This window comes from Humulus lupulus, chromosome 2, assembly GCF_963169125.1.
Source record: "Humulus lupulus chromosome 2, drHumLupu1.1, whole genome shotgun sequence".
Classification (NCBI taxonomy): Eukaryota; Viridiplantae; Streptophyta; class Magnoliopsida; order Rosales; family Cannabaceae; genus Humulus; species Humulus lupulus.
Window position 1 is genome coordinate 168,499,762 of NC_084794.1, and position 17,901 is coordinate 168,517,662.

Here is a 17,901-nt window from a genome sequence, read left to right on the forward strand (position 1 = left end):
ATCTATTCATTTATTATATATTTTGTAATCCTATCCAGACGTGATGGTTTGTGTTTTGAAAAATATTGGATTTTTATATATCTTAAATCTGTCTAAAATATAAGTTCAGATAAAATATATAAGATATTTATTTATCTTTTACAAATTAGTTTAATATACCAAATAAATAAAATAATACTTCTATTTGCACCTATTTTTTTTCCTCACCCCTAATCTAATTAAACCTCTATAAAATTTCTTTGCACACTCCTCTTACATTTTTAAAACTACAAAATTACCTATTAAAAAATATATTGAAAAAATCTATTTTCTCACCCCCTCTATATTATTATTTAATTCTTAAAAAGTCTTATATTCAATGTTTTGTAAAATAAATAAAAAACAGTTTTCACATTCAATTAACAATTTTAACAAAAAAATTCATAAAAAACACACTACAACATTTTTTATAAAGTTAATATTATATGATATACATATATGCAATAAAATATAAATATTAACAATAAAAATTTAAGTAATATTACCTCATGCGAATTAAAATCATTAATAGATTCACAATTTCACAACTACATTCATATTTTTTCTTCTTAACTATATTGTTTATAATTTTGGTTTCTTAAATGGATATTCTAATTTTTTTTAATACCTAATGTGTTAGAGAGAAGTGTATTAAGAAGTAGGAATTATGTTTTAAAACTATATAAGCATATTCATATTAATTTATACAATGTTATATTTGTTAAGAATTAATTAATAATAAATGAATGAAAGGAGATAAAAGTGGGTTTGAATAAAAGAACATTAAATAAAATTACTAGAATCCGTAAAGAACAGTCTGATTGTTTGGATGAAAACATGCAACAATTCTAATTTGTTGGTATTTTACTTGAATAGACAAAAGTGACTAGTACAATTTCTTCAGAATTCAGTGATACTATACATGTAAATTTTCTTGACCAGGTGTATTTTAGATGTTGGTTGCTTTGTGTTTTCTTAATCTGAATTGCTTTTTTTTTTTAACATTGCTACCAATTTTATTCTAAATTTGATAAAGGTTATTGGAGTATGGTGTCCTACATAGAATAAGTGTTAAAAATTGAACCCTTAATAAGAACATAGGTAACTCCACTAATTACCAATTGATTTTTAGATAGAGCCCTATGATTTTTGTCATAGTATCATGAGCCAATTCCTTAGCAGGCATTCGATCCACACCGATCCAAATAGCGAGCCAACAATTTAAAAATGCTCGAGATTCGCATAGTGCAATAAGACACTCGAGATCCAAATAGTGAGCTAAGCCGCACGAGATCCGCATAGTGCAAAAAACACTTGAGATCCAAAAAATAAATAAGCAAGCTGAAAAATGATCACTTGTGATCAGGTGATTCAAGATTGGCGAGCGGAAAATTGCCACCGTCTTGAGGGGATATTGAAGTATAGTGTCCCACATGAATAAGTGTACAAATATTAAGTCATTAATAAGAACATGAGTAACTCCACTAATTACCAATTGATTTTTAGATGGAGCCTCATGACTCTATTCAAAGAGAAAGAATTGATTTTTACGAATTTATTGACTAAACAATGATGTATTTTGGTTATTTTAAAACTTTTGTAAATGAATTTTGCATTTAGACCCTAAAGATAGTTATTTTTTATTTTTATAATTTTGTGTTTAGTGTTTGTCCATAAAAAGATGGTTCTATAGATATCTTTCCTTTTTCCTCTCCTATTGCACAAATAATCAAATTGGCCTTGATTTTTGCAACAAGTTGTCTTTTACCCATATCATTTTCCCCGTCATTTACAAATGTGGTTATAATTTGCCTCATTTTTTTATTTTATATAGAGAAAACTAAATGTACTATTTATTATATAAATGGGGTAAAAATAAAATCATTATTTGTTGAATATCCTTTTTATAGTTTTTTTTATAATAGACATAAAAAAAAATTGTGGCATAAATACATGTGCAGTTTGTTTTTGTTTTGTTACACTTACTATATAAAATTACTAAAAGTTAATATAAATGATTATAATATTAATTAAAATAAAAACAACTAAAAATTCATCTTTAAAAACTTAAGAATTTAATATTTTTTTAAGATGAATTTAAAAAAAAAACTTTAATATGAATTAAAACAAACACTAAATAAAATTTTAAAACTAATAATTTAAAAATTCATCTTAAAATTCTACTTCCTTTTTTAAATGAATTTTTAATTGTTTCTATTTTAATTAGCATTTCAATAATTTTTTAATTATAATTTTAGTAATTTTTTAAGGTAAATAAATTATTTTATTTAATTTTTACCAACAAAAAATTTACTTAGGCATTAAAGTATAATAAGACGAACTAAATAGGTATTTATGTCGCAAATTTTTAAAAACCGAATTTTCCCGTTGTTTACCCAAAAATAGTTATTGATGACGTGGCAAAAATTTATCACACGTGGATTGACACGTGGTGTAATTAAAGGGCAAATGTGCTGTTCGACTATTGACCAAAAGCACACATCATCGTCAATGTTAATTTTTGATACAACCAGGCTGATCGTGAAACCTGATTTATTTCCTTCTTAAGTTGTAATCTAATATTAACTGCATTTGAATATTTCTTCATAATTATCCTTGATATGCGATTATTAAGGAAAGATAGGACACGTTAGCGTGTGTAACCCTCCTTGAGCCTATAAATATGCATGAAATAGCTCAAGGAGATGACTTTTGGATTGATTAGCTTTTTTGCTTGATATTGAGAGAGAAAGAGCTATCGTGATGGTTCATCATTCTATTGTAATTCTTCCAAGATTTGTGAAACTCAAAGAACCCTAGTTTTTTTATCATGACTTTGAAGTTCAATAATAACAATATACTAAGTGGACATAGGTTGTTACCAATCATTGGGGCCGAACCACTATAATTCCTTGGTGTTTCCCTTTCCATTAGATTATCTTTTCAAGTGTCGTTCCATATTTTGTCGTATATTTGACTCCGTGTCGTTGGCCAATTCGAGGGTCAACACCCGTCAATCGGGTGTTGCCATGTACCGCTCTTTGTACACTTAACGACCTAGAGACCAATGTCCTCACTAAAAAAGTACTAGTAGGTATTTTTGCCGCCAATTTTTTTACTGTCGTACCCCAAAATAAACACAAACTGAATCACTTAGCACGTGGTACAACTGGCAAATAAGCACATGGAGAAAGCAAACAGGTAGAACATCTAGCTAACTCTGGGGTCAGCAGTTCAAGTTAAACTTGGCAGTATGACAGCCAGATAATCTCCAGGTCGCCTCTTGCGCCAATAACCTAGTTCAAGATGCATGATGGCTATATCGCCTTCTAGATGCTCTGAACTTGGCCTATGTCAAGTTCCGTTAGCTCTTTGACATCCAGATAGAGGGAAGTGTTCAGCTCGCAGAAGCCTGATCATGACGCACAATGAAGGATCCCAAAAGACTTAGAGATCCTTTATACGCTCATTAATGCCCATATTTTATAACACATTTATTACCTGAGATAACAGATGTAAAATCCATAAGCAGTCATATCCCTATGTAAATGGGAGATTATTCTGATTGATTATTTACCATATTTATGCACGCGCTTACCCAAAGTTGTCCAGGAAAACCCTCTATAAATATTAGGGGAGTGGATAGGAAAATGGGCTGCTTCTTCATACACAAAAACTCTGCTGAAATTGTAAGAAACAATTTCATCCAGAGCCTTAAAGAGATTGATAAGATTGTCTTGTAGACTAGGTGGATTTTAATCACTGAACCATGTTAAAGTGTGAGTATTTGAGATATTGTTCATTTGACTAATTATAGTTTAGAAAGAAAGTACTAGTATATCTGTTGTCGGATTTCTTAATCCACTGTTGGCAAAAAACCGCGTCAACAGATTGGTGCTTTCATTGACAACATATTAGTGCTTAATCCCCCACGCAAGTTTCACCCAACACTCACCATGGTGGTCACCTGGTTTATGCATGACAACGAAATGGAACAACCTAGTGATCAGGAGGCACATCATACGACCGTTCTTGCTGGAAAAGGCTTAGACGCTCAGCACTATCCTGGAAAGCAATATGTGGGCCAAGATGATACCAGGAGCTCAACATCACGTCCACCAAATCCCAATTCGGGGTACCTGACAGCCATCGAGATGGAAAATTCCCAATTAAGGAGCCATCTCACTAGGGCTAACAAGCATATTGAGGAGATCTTGGCTCGATTACCCCCTCCTACAACCGATATTAATATCAAAAGGAGGCAAAGTGGGTCTCATTGGTCCCACAGGAATGACCGACCCAATCTAAGTCACTCTGTTAGAACTGCAACTCTGAGCTCCATACCCTCAGAGCAGAATCAGAAAAATACTCAACCTGCCAATCCTCTAGGAACCATCAGCCCCATGTCAGTCGATTTGTTTGAACTGCGACTCCGAGCGTTGTGCCTTCTGGGACTAATTCGAAGAGGGAAAACACCCCAGCAAATCCATCCGTGCCACGGTCAGAGCCTCCAACATAGAGAAATGAATTGGTGCTACCTCCAACCCTGGAGATTGGGGTAGAACAGAGACGGGCTAACCTACTTTGCCCTAATGGAACAATGATAGCTTCACTAATAATACATCTGCCGTCACAGATTCGACATCCAATGCCACCTCAACCACAGAGGAATGCTTCAGCTTAGGGGGATAGTAGGAGAAATCCTCCTCCCTCAGAATACATCTATGTCCCACGGCCTCGCGCTAATCTGGGTTCTCGATCCTAGCCTCAGGCTATAAGTTTCGCTAACAAAAGTTAGTAGATAGAAAGCCACCATGGAGGCAGGTCTGAGAGTGACCTAAGGAATCATTTCAGTTTCGCACAAAGTCTTCGTTCTGACCCACAGCCCGACTTGCATGATCGTTTGAATTCATAAAGAAGATATCCAGTTCTCCATGATGATTTAAGTTATACTCATAATAAGGGAGATCCATCTATCATACGCGACAATGGGAATGTCCCACCTAATCGAGCTCAAGCTTGGAGGGAAAACAACTCATCTAATGTGTACAATAGGATCAACTCCCAAATAACCTAGAGGCCAAGGATCCAACCCTCGAGTGACTGGCCTTGATGGGGGAATAGATGAAGAAACTCCTATCTAGAAAATGAGTCGATGATTGTGATTCCGATGAGGAGCTCGAACCTTTTGCTCCAAACATTGCGGAAACTACATATCCTATTGGCTTTAGGATGCCGACCATGCTTGCATATGACAGAAATACTGACCCGTCCAACTACCTCGGGACATTAAATACGTTAATGATGGCCCACAATTTCGGGATCAACTTAAGATGTATCTTGTTCCCCGAAACTTTGACTGGACCTGCCAGATTGTGGTTCAATAAATACAAGAAACATTCAATCACCTCACAGAAGAAATTATCTTCCAAATTTAAGAGACAATTCCGAGCTTTGAAGGAAACTCACGTTGAGGTCGATTCATTGGCTAACATAAAACAATAACCTGGTGAGTCCCTGAAAGCATATTTGAACCGATTCACCAATGCAGCAGCACGAGCTAGGGATGTTGATGATGGCTCCAAACTCATGGCAATGAGGATGGGGATCACGATAGGAGGTGGTTTATGGCAAGAACTCCAACGAAAAGAAGTAAAAAGTGTAGATGAATTCCTGGCCTGGGCTCAGGAATGGATAAATATAAATGAGGCGCGATCTGCTGTCCCAGGAACCATCCAGACCCTTGTTCATCCCACTGGAGCAGTGACAGATGTTGTAGCTACGAATCAACCTGTAACCCAGAATAACTAGGTGGGGAATAATAAGAGGAAGGGGGCAGGTGAGGGTGACCAGAACGAAACCAAAAAGAACAAGCCCAGAGAAAAGTTCAAGCCCATTTACACCAACTATACCGACTTGATTGAAACGCGAGAGCATATTTTCTTGGCAAACTCTAATCGCCTTCCATGGAAGAAGCTAGAGCCTTTGAGGCATCAGAGGGCGAAGAGAGATCCCGCTAAGTTCTACCGATATCACAAAGACATCGTCCATAACACTGATGATTACCGACAATTAAAGGACGAGATCGAAACTTTCATCTGAGTTGGACCGTTAGCCCAGTATGCCCGAAACCAAGTAGTTCCCAATCAGTCAACTGGGCAAAATACTCATCTAGTCCCAGAAAATTCGGTCGGCCAACCCCGGGCTCAGACAGACCAGGGGAACCAAGTCAACCCCCCTCTAATAGTAGGAGGGGATATAACCACTATCGCCGGAGGACCCCATTTGGCAGGCACAAGTAATGGGACCCAAAAAAGGAACATACATGAGCTGAAAACCCGCAACGGTACTGAATTTATCTCGGAGCAAAGGTTATCAAATCAACAGTGGTTAGAGAAACAACCAATCATTTTCACGAAAGAGGACACTAACAATGTTCAGTTCCCGCATTATGATCCGTTGGTGGTAAGCGTTCAGCTCGCCAATCGAAGAGTACAGAGGGTATTGGTTGATAATGGGAGCTAGGAGCTTCGTAAATGTGCTATTCAGGTCCACCCTAGAAAAGATAGGATTGCCCGTAACCGATCTTAAGGCGACCTCAATGACCCTGTGCGGATTCTCAAGAGAAGGAACAATAGCGATAGGGACGATCAGACTTGTAGTTATGCTAGGGGATGATACGTGAAATACTTATAAAATACTCGAGTTCATCGTAAGCGATTGTCGAACCACATACAACACAATTTTGGGATGATCCACGCTGATGACTTTTGAGGCTATCACCTCGATTCGACACCTAGCGATGAGGTTCCCCTTAACCTCAGGTATACGTACTGTGAGAGAAGACTAGCTCGCTGCCAGAGAATTCTATAGCATTTCCATGAAGGGAAAATCACAAACCAAGCAGCAAGCAATGGTTGTTATTGAAGGAGAAGAGGAGTCCCGGGTAATGGAAATTGCCCATGAGGCGCAAGAACCTCAGGAAGGAAGTAACGAGGTCGCCCAGGTATACGGCATTGATCCAAGATAAGGTGAAGACAAGTCTGAGCTCCAAGCATTGGAAGAGCTTGAGAAAATTAGCATCAACCCAGAAGTACCTTCAAGGTTCTAAAAGTTGGAAAAAATCTATGAACCGAAAGGAAGAAGGAGCTGGTCCAGTTTTTGAGAAATAGCCTGGACGTCTTCGCTTAGTTGCATGAAGATATGGTGGGAATTAGTCCGAATGTAATAATGCACACTCTGAATTTGGACAAGAATGTGCCTACAAAAGCACAAAAACGTAAGCTTTTGGGGAGAGAAAAATCAGAAGCTTTAGACGAAGATGCAGTTCGCCTGCTTAAGTGTGGATTTATCAGGGAAGCAAAATATCTGACCTGGGTTGCTGACCCTGTTTTGGTTCCAAAACCCAATGGGAAGTGGAGAACTTGCATTGAATTTTCCAATGTAACGTCCCAAATTACCTAATAATGCTTATGGCCTTGATTAGTGGGCCAGGGGGGCGAATTACGGAAATTATTTGCATATATGTGATTTAACTATGAAATATGTGTTTATATGATGTATATGTGTATCATTATATGATTACGTGAGTTATATTATAATATGACTAGATATGCATGTTTAGGTGTATTAAATCTGCATGTGAGCTATCTTCTTATTAGAAGGGAAATTTTCGTAATTTGGCCCACTACGTGTATATTTGGAATAAATGTGCATATGTGTGATATATGTGTGAGACCGCATTATTATGTGGATATTTTTGGGTTACTTCGCACGAGGCGATCGTAGGGAGCAGGTTAGCGGGAAAGTCACAACGGGACCAATACCCGATTCAGGGTGAGTCACGGGGTTTTTTTGGTATTTAGTGCATTATCGGGATATCGGGTAATGGGAATAAATATTCAAGGATATATTCAGAGTTAGTGAGATTAGGAGAGAATTTTGGGGATTTTGACCATTTTACCCTCGGGGACGTTTTTGAGTACCCCGAGCCTCGGGATTTACTTAGAGTTACTTGAACTCTAAGTAACCTCACATAAACCAAAAAACACAAAAACACTCAGCAAGACACTCTCCCTCTCGTTACTCTATCTCTCTCATGTCCCTTGAGAAATTTCTCTGAATTGTGACGAGGAAAAGGCTGAAACAAGGGGAATCGAAGCAAGTTTAGGCTCAAGATTTCTTGGAGAAAGCTTAGCATCATTTTGGGCAGCAAAGGTAATGATTTCTAGCCTTAATTCTCTATGCTTTCTCTAGTTTTAGCTATGTTATGGAGTTTTGAGAACTCAATCTGAATTTGGAGAGTTGATGAGGTTTTGGCCAAGTTTAAGCTTGGGTTTTGTTGGTATTGAAGTGTTGATTTGATTGGGAACTTTATTTTTGGGATTTATCTATGTTTGGATAGGTTTTTGGTGATATTTGGCTTGAAGAAACGAGAGAAAATTTTGGATTTTCATGTCGAGCCGCGGCCTAGTTCTTGGGGCGCTGCGACTCTCATGAACGCAGGGAGAAAGAGGTGTTGAACCTCCATTTGAGTCGCGACGCTTGTAGGGTCGCTCCGCGGAGCGTGTGGTCCAGAGGCTCTTTTGCCTTGGGTCACGACGCTTGAAGGGCTTTTGAGCCCCAGGAAGGTTTTGAGTTCGGGAACTCAAACCTAACGGCTCAGGATTGATTCTACTGCCCTGTTTAGTAGAATTCGACGTCCTAGAGGCTAGGACTCGGTCCGGAAGCCTTTATTCACTCATTTTGATGAGATTCTCTATTATGGTTGTGACTAGGTTATTGCTAGGGGCTCAGAACCTGGATCGTGTTCGAGGGTCGTTCTTAATATACATTGCACTCGGACCTGAGGTAAGAAAACTACACTCAATACGTGATATATGTGATTAGGGCTTGGCCTGGTTGTTAAATGCATTTATGAATAGGGCTTGGGACCTTTAGAATGAACGTGATTAAGGTCAGGTTCGTACTCATTGATTAAGCATGCTTGAATGCTTTGTGTCTGGATAATTGTTTAATGATTGTTTGCATTGTCTGCGTAATTAGGGCTCAGCTCCGTTAAGGAACATGGTTATTACTGTGTATGTATTTAATTGGCTGAAATATATGATTAATATGTATGCATAGTTGTATTGTCTGTAGTATGCTTATCTGTATCTGTATCTATTTGTCTGGTTATCTGAATATCTGGTTAAGGCATTGTCTTATTAGTCAAGGGCGACAATAGCGCGCTGTGCGCTGGTCGCGAGGCTTAGGCCTAATTAGGGATGTACTATTACGTTGGCCGACCCTATGGTCGTTTGGAAAATAAAGCGCTTGGCTAGCTCTATGGCTAGTTACTTAGAGCTAGGGCATAGGGCCCTGGGGCAGCAGGCCCCAAAATGATCCTTTGATTATTTATTCGTAATTATATGCATGCATGAGTAGGTTATTACTGCTGGGCATGCTAGATATGCATATGGAATCTGTGTTTACTATTTATGCACTTGTTTATAGATTTCCTGCTGAGCCTTGGCTCACTGGTGCTTTGTGGTGTAGGTAAGGGGAAAGGAAAGCTGGAGCAGCCATGAGTTGGAGAGCTTCGGTGGCGGCGTGTACATATGCGGCTACTCAAGCACCCTGGTTGAGGATATCTCATAGGAACTAGGGTTGTATCCCTTATTTTGCTGCTTAAGTCGGCTGGTTGTAACTTTTTACTTATATATAACATTTTAAACATCTATTTATATTATTTTGGGATCCCATGTATGTACTAAACTTTTAAATGAAAAGTCAACGTTTCCATATGACCAAAAAATTTAACCCTAACCTTTGTCACTAACCTTAGTTACACGTTTATAACCAAGGGACTTGTTTAGCAAGTTTGACACTATTGAAAGTACACAGTGTAACAATCTTATTTAGGAGGGTTACATCCGACCTCAATAAGGCTTGTCCTAAGGATTGTTTTCCACTACCCCGAATCGATCAGTTGGTAGACACAACACTCGGTCACGAGCTCATGTCTTTCATGGATGCATATTCTGGATATAACCAGATTACGATGAACCCTGCAGACCAAGAGCACACTAGCTTCATGACTGAGCATAACTTATACTGCTACAAAGTTATGCCATTCGGGCTAAATAATGTCGCTGCAACATTCTAGAGGCTGGTCAACAAAATGTTTGTTAACTAGATCGGGAAAACATGGAAGTGTATGTCGATGATATGCTTATTAAATCAAAGACTGCCAGTAACCATGTATCTGACTTGAAAGAATGTTTTGGCGTGCTAAGGAAATATGACATGAAGCTAAACCCTCAGAATTGTACCTTTGGGGTTTCATCGGAAAAATTTCTGGGCTTCATAGTCAACACAAAGGGGATAGAAGCTGTAACGACCCAAAATTACTAATAATGCTTAAGGGCCTTGATTAGTGTGCCGGGAGGGCACAATTGGAAGTTATGTGATTATTTGGATAAATGTGCTGCATGACTATGTGTATTAGTATGCATGTAGGCCCTGATTAGGGTATAAGGGTATATTTGTAATTTTGGCCCGTTGAGGGCATAAATGTAAATATTTGTGATGAAATGTTGAGGCCACATTATTATGTGGATATATTTGTAGCTTGTGACTCGAGGCAATCTTAGCGAGCGGTTTAGCGGGAAAGTCACGGCGAGGATTTATAACCGGCTCGTGGGAGTCCGGGGGTATTTCTGGGAATTTGAGAAGTATATTGGGGATTATTTGAGACTGAGGAAAATAATTGGTGACTAGTTAAGTGTCGGGATGTAAGCGGTAATTATCAGGGACACTTGAGGAATTAGCGGGAATTGGGAGTTAGTGACTAAAATGCCCTTGGTGTGCTTTAAGGCTTAGGAATTAATGGGAGGACAAAATGGTCATTTGACTGGAAAGAGATAAGTGTTATATTGTCTTTTCAGTTTTAGTGGAGGCTATAGAAAGTTTCAGAAGCTAAAGGAAAGATAAGAGAAGGAAAGAAAGAAGAAAAACAGGGACTCTTTCTTCTCTGTTCGGTTTGCTCTATTCCTCCCCATTTTTTTGTGAGTCTTTGAGTTGGAATTTCAGAGTAGGCTCAGGTTGGAACTTAGGGCTAAAGACCTTGGTGAAGCTAAAGGAGTTAACATGGATTAGCTACTCAACTGAGGTAAGTTTCAAGATTTCTGATGAGTTTTTCTGAGTTTTTGTTGAGATGATTTTTAAGCTTGAGTTTTGGATGGAATTAAGGGAAATAAGCTTGAGGAGTTGAAGGGCTTGAGGCTGAAAGGATGCTAGAGATAACCTAAGGTCAAAATTCTCCATAGAAGGTAACAAATTTTGGCTTTGAAGTTCTAAGTTTCTGAGTTTCTGGTTGAATCCTTGAGTTCTTGAGTTCAATGTTTGTTTTCTTAGTTTGATGATGCATGTGGTTCAGTCTTGTGTTATTGGGTTGTGTGGGGTGAGATATAGGTGATGGTAGACTCAATTTGGTCTGTAGTTGAGGTTTGGAAGGGTTCCAAGGGGTTTTGGTTCGAGGAAAATTGAAGGAAGGAAAAACAAGGTGTTGCTGGTCTGTGACTAGCGCTGTAGCACTAGCCTTTGGGCGCTAAAGTGCTAGGCTTGGGTTTCCTGGTGCTTATGGCTCTGCTTGTAGCGCTATAGCGCCCTCTTTGAAGCGCTGTAGTGCTACCCTATTTTTAGAAGAGGGTTTTTGCCTGGGGGCTTGGGGTTTGATTCCACCACCCTATTTTGTGGAATTAGGGCTTCGCGAGGGTTTGGGATTGGTCCCGAGGTTAGGTTTTGGAATTGAATTTTGGTGATGATTCTAATTTATGGATGTGACTAGGTGTACGCTAGGGCTCGGAAGGGATCATGCAAGAGGGTTGATTTCATTGAACAAAGCTAGCGGAATCAAAGGTAAGAAACTGCACTCGATTATGTGTTAATGATGGGACTAAGAGCTCCCTATATCTGTATAATGTCATAGATGGTATTATGCCATGGGACATGTGATAACCGGCCTAAGAGTGCCGGAATCAATATTTGCGCACAGGGTGCTGCTCGACCACTGGTAGTTGAGGACAGCTTAATATTCACTGAGCTCGGTTTAAGCGGGCCGGAGTCAGTGCGATAAATAGGGGGTGCGACCTAAGGGTATCGACCCTGACTAATATGTGATTTGATTATTAATGTTAATTGATGAACTTGCTATGTTGAATGCCTGATTATATAACTGTTGTGGATTGTTGAGCATGTGGCTATGCTTATGAGTTGTTTGATTGCTGATTTGTAAATTAACTGCTTAATGGTTATGCTCTGTTATCTGGTTTCTTACTGGGCCTCGAATCACGGGTGCTACGTGGTGCAGGTAAAGGCAAGGGCAAGGTGAACCAGTCCTGAGTTGGAGAGCTTTGGGGCTGAATGTACATAGTCAGTTGTTTGGCCGCCACGGCCAAGGAGTGATACGGGATGGGAAAAGCCTAAATGTCTGTTTTTCCCTTAGAGAGACTAGTAATTGTACTTTTGTTTTGAATTTTTGTAAACTATCTTTTAAACGTTATTACTTTTGGGATCCCGTGTACTAAAATGCTCAAATATATGAAAAGAAACTTTTGTGACCAAAATCTTTTATCCCTAGCTCAATTATAGTTTCAGTAACACATTTTTAATTAAAGGACTTGATTAGCAAGTCTTGCACCTTCATAAACACACAGTGTAACGGTCTTGGCTAACCAGGGCGTTACCGAGGCGAACCCAAAGAAGATCAGGTCGTTACTATAAATGCCTTCGCCTAGGTCGCGTATAGAAGTACAGAGCTTAACTATAAAAGTGGTGGCCCTAAACCAATTCATTTCAAAATCCACTGACAAGTGTCTTCCATTTTACAACTTGCTTAGAGGAAACAAAAAGTTTGAGTAGACTAAAGAATGCGAACAGGCATTTCAGGATTTGAAAACTCACCTAGCTGAGCCCCCCATACTATCAATACCGCCAGTTGGAGAATGTTTGCTCTTATACCTAGATGTGACAGAAAATGCGGTCAGTGTCGTATTAGTTCGAGAGAAAAATCGGGCATAGAAATCGGTGTTCTACGTGAGTAAAACACTTCTGGGAGCTGAGTCCCAATATCCTTTAATAGAAAAACTCACGTTATGCTTGATCTTGGCCTTAGGAAAACTCAGGCCATACTTCCAGTCCCACACCATCCACATCTTAATCGATCAACCTTTAAGGCAGGTCTTGCAAAAGCTTGAAACATCGGGACATCTGCTTAAGTGGGCCATCGAACTCAGCCAGTTCGAGATATTGTATATGCCACGCACAACAATCAAGAGGCAAGCGCTCGCTAACTTTGTGGTCAAATGTACAAGTTTTCAGGAAGAGCCAATAAGAGAACCAGTGCAAGAGCTGCAGAAAATCTCCTTTGATGGATCATCTAACGAGAGCGAATCTAGAGCTAAGATAATTCTGATCTCACTAGAGGGGCATCGATTCCATACAGCCCTAAGGTTCGGGTTCAAAGCATCCAACAATGAGGCAGAGTATGAAGCTCTATTGGCAGGAATAAAGGTGGCAAAAGAACTGAAAGCAAAGGATATCCAATGTTATAGTGATTCCCATCTCGTGGTTAATCAGATATTAGGGGAGTATCAAGCTAGTGGTATCAAAATGGTGGCTTACCTAGCTAAGGTTAAAGACGAGTTGTTCGAGTTTGAGTTCTGCTCCATTGAGTCGGTACCCTGCTAGAAGAATTCCAACACTAATGTCTTAGCTCGACTTGCCACCACCAAAGAGGCGGATATAATAAAAGTAGTCCTAGTGGAGTTCTTAGAACAACCAATCCTAATGGAAGAACCGGTTGAGATCAAAGTGATTGATACAAAACTGACTTGGATAACCCCCATAGTGGAATACCTCACAACCGGTAAACTACCGGACAACCAAAAGGATGCAAGAAAATTGCTATATCAAGCCCCACAATATGTTATGGTTGAGGGAATTCTATATCGATGAGCGCATTCGCTGCCCCTCCCGCGGTGTGTTCTACCCAAGGAAGCACAGACTATCCTACATGAGATACATGAAGGCTTCTGTGGAAAACCCGCTGGGGGAAAAACTTAGTTCTAAAGATATTGAGACAGGGCTATTTTTGGCCTACACTAAAAAAGGATTCGGCCTCGTACGTACATAAATGCGGCAAGTGCCAATGCTTCGCCACAATTGCCCAGGCAGCGCCCATTGAGTTAACTAATCTCACCCCCTTGACCATTTGCAGTATGGGAATTGACTTGATTGGTTCATTACTGACAGGAGAAGGAGGAGTTTTCTATGCAGTTGTCACCATCGACTACTTTACGAAGTGGGTCGAGGCCGAGCCTCTGGTGACCATAACCTCGAAGAGAGTCCTAGATTTTGTCGTGAAGAACATCATATGTCATTTTGGGCTCCTGAAGAAGATCATGTCTGACAACAGAACTCAGTTCGATAGTGATCTCTTCACAAAATTTTGTGAGAAATACGACATAACCAAGAGTTTCTCTTCATTGGCTAATGGGCAGGTCGAGGCTGTAAATAAAACCCTAAAGGCGAGCTTAAAGAAGCGACTAGATGAAGCCAAGGGATTATGTCCCGAGCAGCTCCCACAAGTACTTTCGGCCTATAGGAACTCACATCACACCTCCACGGGGAACACTCCTTTCTCTTTGACCTTTAGAAGTGAGGCTATGCTTCCAATTGAAGCACTAGTAATGACACATAGACAGAAAACCTTCGTTCAAGATCGAAACCACGAATTACTCAACGCATCTCTGGATCTGATCGAGGAAAAGCAGGAAGTGTCACAATTACAACTCACCCATTATCAACAAAGAATCACTCATTACTTTAACTTGAAGGTAAAAGGCCTCAGACTCGAACTTGGTGATTTAGTGCTTCGAAGGGTGTTTTTAGCCAGTAAAGATCCCAAAGAAGGTGTATTGGGACCGAACTAGGAAGGAACATACCAGATCATTGAAATCCTATGAGAGTTGGAATGCCCTACATCTTAAAAAATTCTATCAGTAATAGGACGACTTGGTTAACTTTTTTAATGTTTTCAGTACTTTTTTGTGTAAGGCTTATTTATAAAAGTCATTCTATTTAAATAACACTAGATTGCTACGTAATTTAAATGTATAACCAATATTTTTATCTTATTGTTGTGATGTATCACATGCTCATTTTGTAAAAGTGACCTAGAATATCCATAAATTTTGATCGCTTAAGGGGCATATAATCGTCAAAGAGCTTTTAAAAGTATTTAGCATATTTGGGTAAAATTTGAAACTTAGAATTTGGAAAATTGATTATTCAACGGCTTTTGAAAGCTTGAATTTTCAAAGCAATTCCAAATATTAACTAAGTTAGGAAAATTCAAAAACAAAACAAAACCTAGAAGTTAACTAGGGAATCCTAGAGATAAACATGTTCGAGGCCTGATTCCTAACAAGTATAATGCTATTAAGCGGACAAAATCCTGGGTATAAGCAGGATATCAACCAGAATTGTTTGGTCAAGCCATCAAAACCTATCTCAATCTAAAGATAACCCCTATGATTGCGAGTGGGCAAGAATTTTAAATTCATAAGCATGACAAGATAATAGATTAAGGGGATAAAAATTAGATCATAAAATAATGAACATGTACTAATAAGTATATGATTATCACGAGGAGATTGTTTCAGTTTGTGAAGCATAATTACAAGACACAAGAAAAAGAAAGATGAGGTCGCACTAAAACATCAATGAGCTTTGGTAACTTGCTCATGTGATGACACCTCATCACCATCCCCCTCAGCAGCTCCAGAAGCATCCACGGTCTCAGAGGGCTCTTGTGATAATCGACTCTGGAACTTGGCAAGATAACGTCCCCAAAGCTCCGCCTCTATAAAGGACAAATCCCCTTCCTAGTTGTAAGCCTAGAATCGATAAAGCATCTCCTCCAGAGCATTCGTTGCTTCTACAACATACAACTTTGCCTTCTCAGCATCTTCAGTGGCTTTTGCCTCGACCTCAGACAGCTTATTCTTTAGTACATCGACCTCCTCAAGTTTCTTATTGAGGTTATCAATCTTAGCCTGCAGCTGATCGCATCACTGGTTCACCTCAACAACTTGGTCCTTGGCTATCTGCTCATTCTCCTGGGATGCAGACAGGGTGACCTTGAGCTCCTCTCTTTAAGCTTGGAAATGGGCAATGCCATAGATTTGAGGTAAAGAAGACTACAAAAGAAAGACACAAGGGTGGATTAGCTCGCAAAAGTAAAAACAAAAAAAGGAAAATACTATAGGGGAAGAAAGATGACTCACAATTAGGTTCATTCTTAAGACAAACTCTATAACATCCCTTGGGGAACGCTCCTCTATGGCCCTCAGATCCTTAACGCTCGCTTGATTGGCGTGACCTACTATGTGGTTTTCCATGTCGTGGAGGGTCTCTCAAAGCACTTCTGGGATCCTTGCCACCTCGAGGGGTTTGACTGGGAGCAGAACAGATGGGGCTTCGCCCTAAACAACTTAGGGAACTGAAACAGGTTCATTGCGAGGAGGAGGAGGAGCCTCAAGAACGATAATTGTAGTTACTGGAGTTGGTGGTTGTATTTGCTGTTACTGTTTCTGAGTGGATCTGGCACCTTTATCCTTTGCATGAGATTCGGTGGCAACTCCAGATTTTGAGGCACTCTTCTTTAATATTCTTTCCTTCTTAATTACGGGTCCAGCTCCGGCCCCACCAGATTTGAAGGTGCTCTTCAGGTTCATATCTTAGCCTGCAAAGGGATGAGCAAAGAATTCAGATACAAGAAATAGTTAGTCAGGGTAATGTAAGGAAAATAATTGAGCAAGAACCCTACCCTCCGAGCTAGAGGAGGCAACTACTATGATCGACTCTTGGTTACGAACCAGACTGGGTAAAACCTCTAACTCGTGGACTATCGGAGGAGGCGGGGGAGGGGGGGGGGGACTCTAATAATATTATGTTTTGGGTCCTACGGGGTTCAGGCACTTCATCCGAGCTAGACTCTTGCGCAGTCTGCCTAATACCTGGGGAAAAAACACCATGACAGAGGGAAGGCCATGACAAAATATTTGTATCGTACTCCTCCAAGATGGTGGGCCTAATAGTGAAGGGTTTTATCTACCACTATAGTACATCGGGGATAGCTATGGTCGTACCATACAACCAAGTGATCCATACATTGGAGGAGGGTCACGTTCAGGTTCGGATCAACCGGATGTCGACTCATGAACTATCGTGGGTTGAATAAAACTAGCCTAAAACTGGCAGCAGCTCAGTTTAATTCTCTGTCTGAGTCAGGATGTTGCCCATCTTTAGGCACCAGCTGCGCGACTTCTTCTCCCTCTTTGGCATATTCAATTGCATGGAGGACTTCTTGAGGAGGAGGGAGCTCGGGGGGAGGACCTCGAGCTCTAATGGCTAGTGTCTTATCTTTCTGGATCAGTTTGCGGGCCACCATGGTAGTGTCATTAACTACCATCCAAAACTCCTTCTCTTTGGCAGGAATACGAGACAATGTCTCATATTAACCTCCAAGGGTCTCTGATCACCCTATTCTCTTGTATATAGTTGTACAAAGTAACAACTCAATCAGAATATGTATAACTAGGTCAAAAAGGAATTCAAATACAAAACTTGAAGAGCTGAGAAACTTATGAGAACAGTTGAAATACCGATGGGTGCAGTTCTTGAACCTGTTTGACATGGAGAATTGATCTTTGTAGTCATTCGGGTGGCTGGGGAGGTCAATGACGGAGGCCTTATTGGGTAATCTGGTGAGGTAGTAGAAACCATCACCTCACCCTTTCTATTTGGGGTTGGCTTTGAGGCAGAAGAAGTACATGA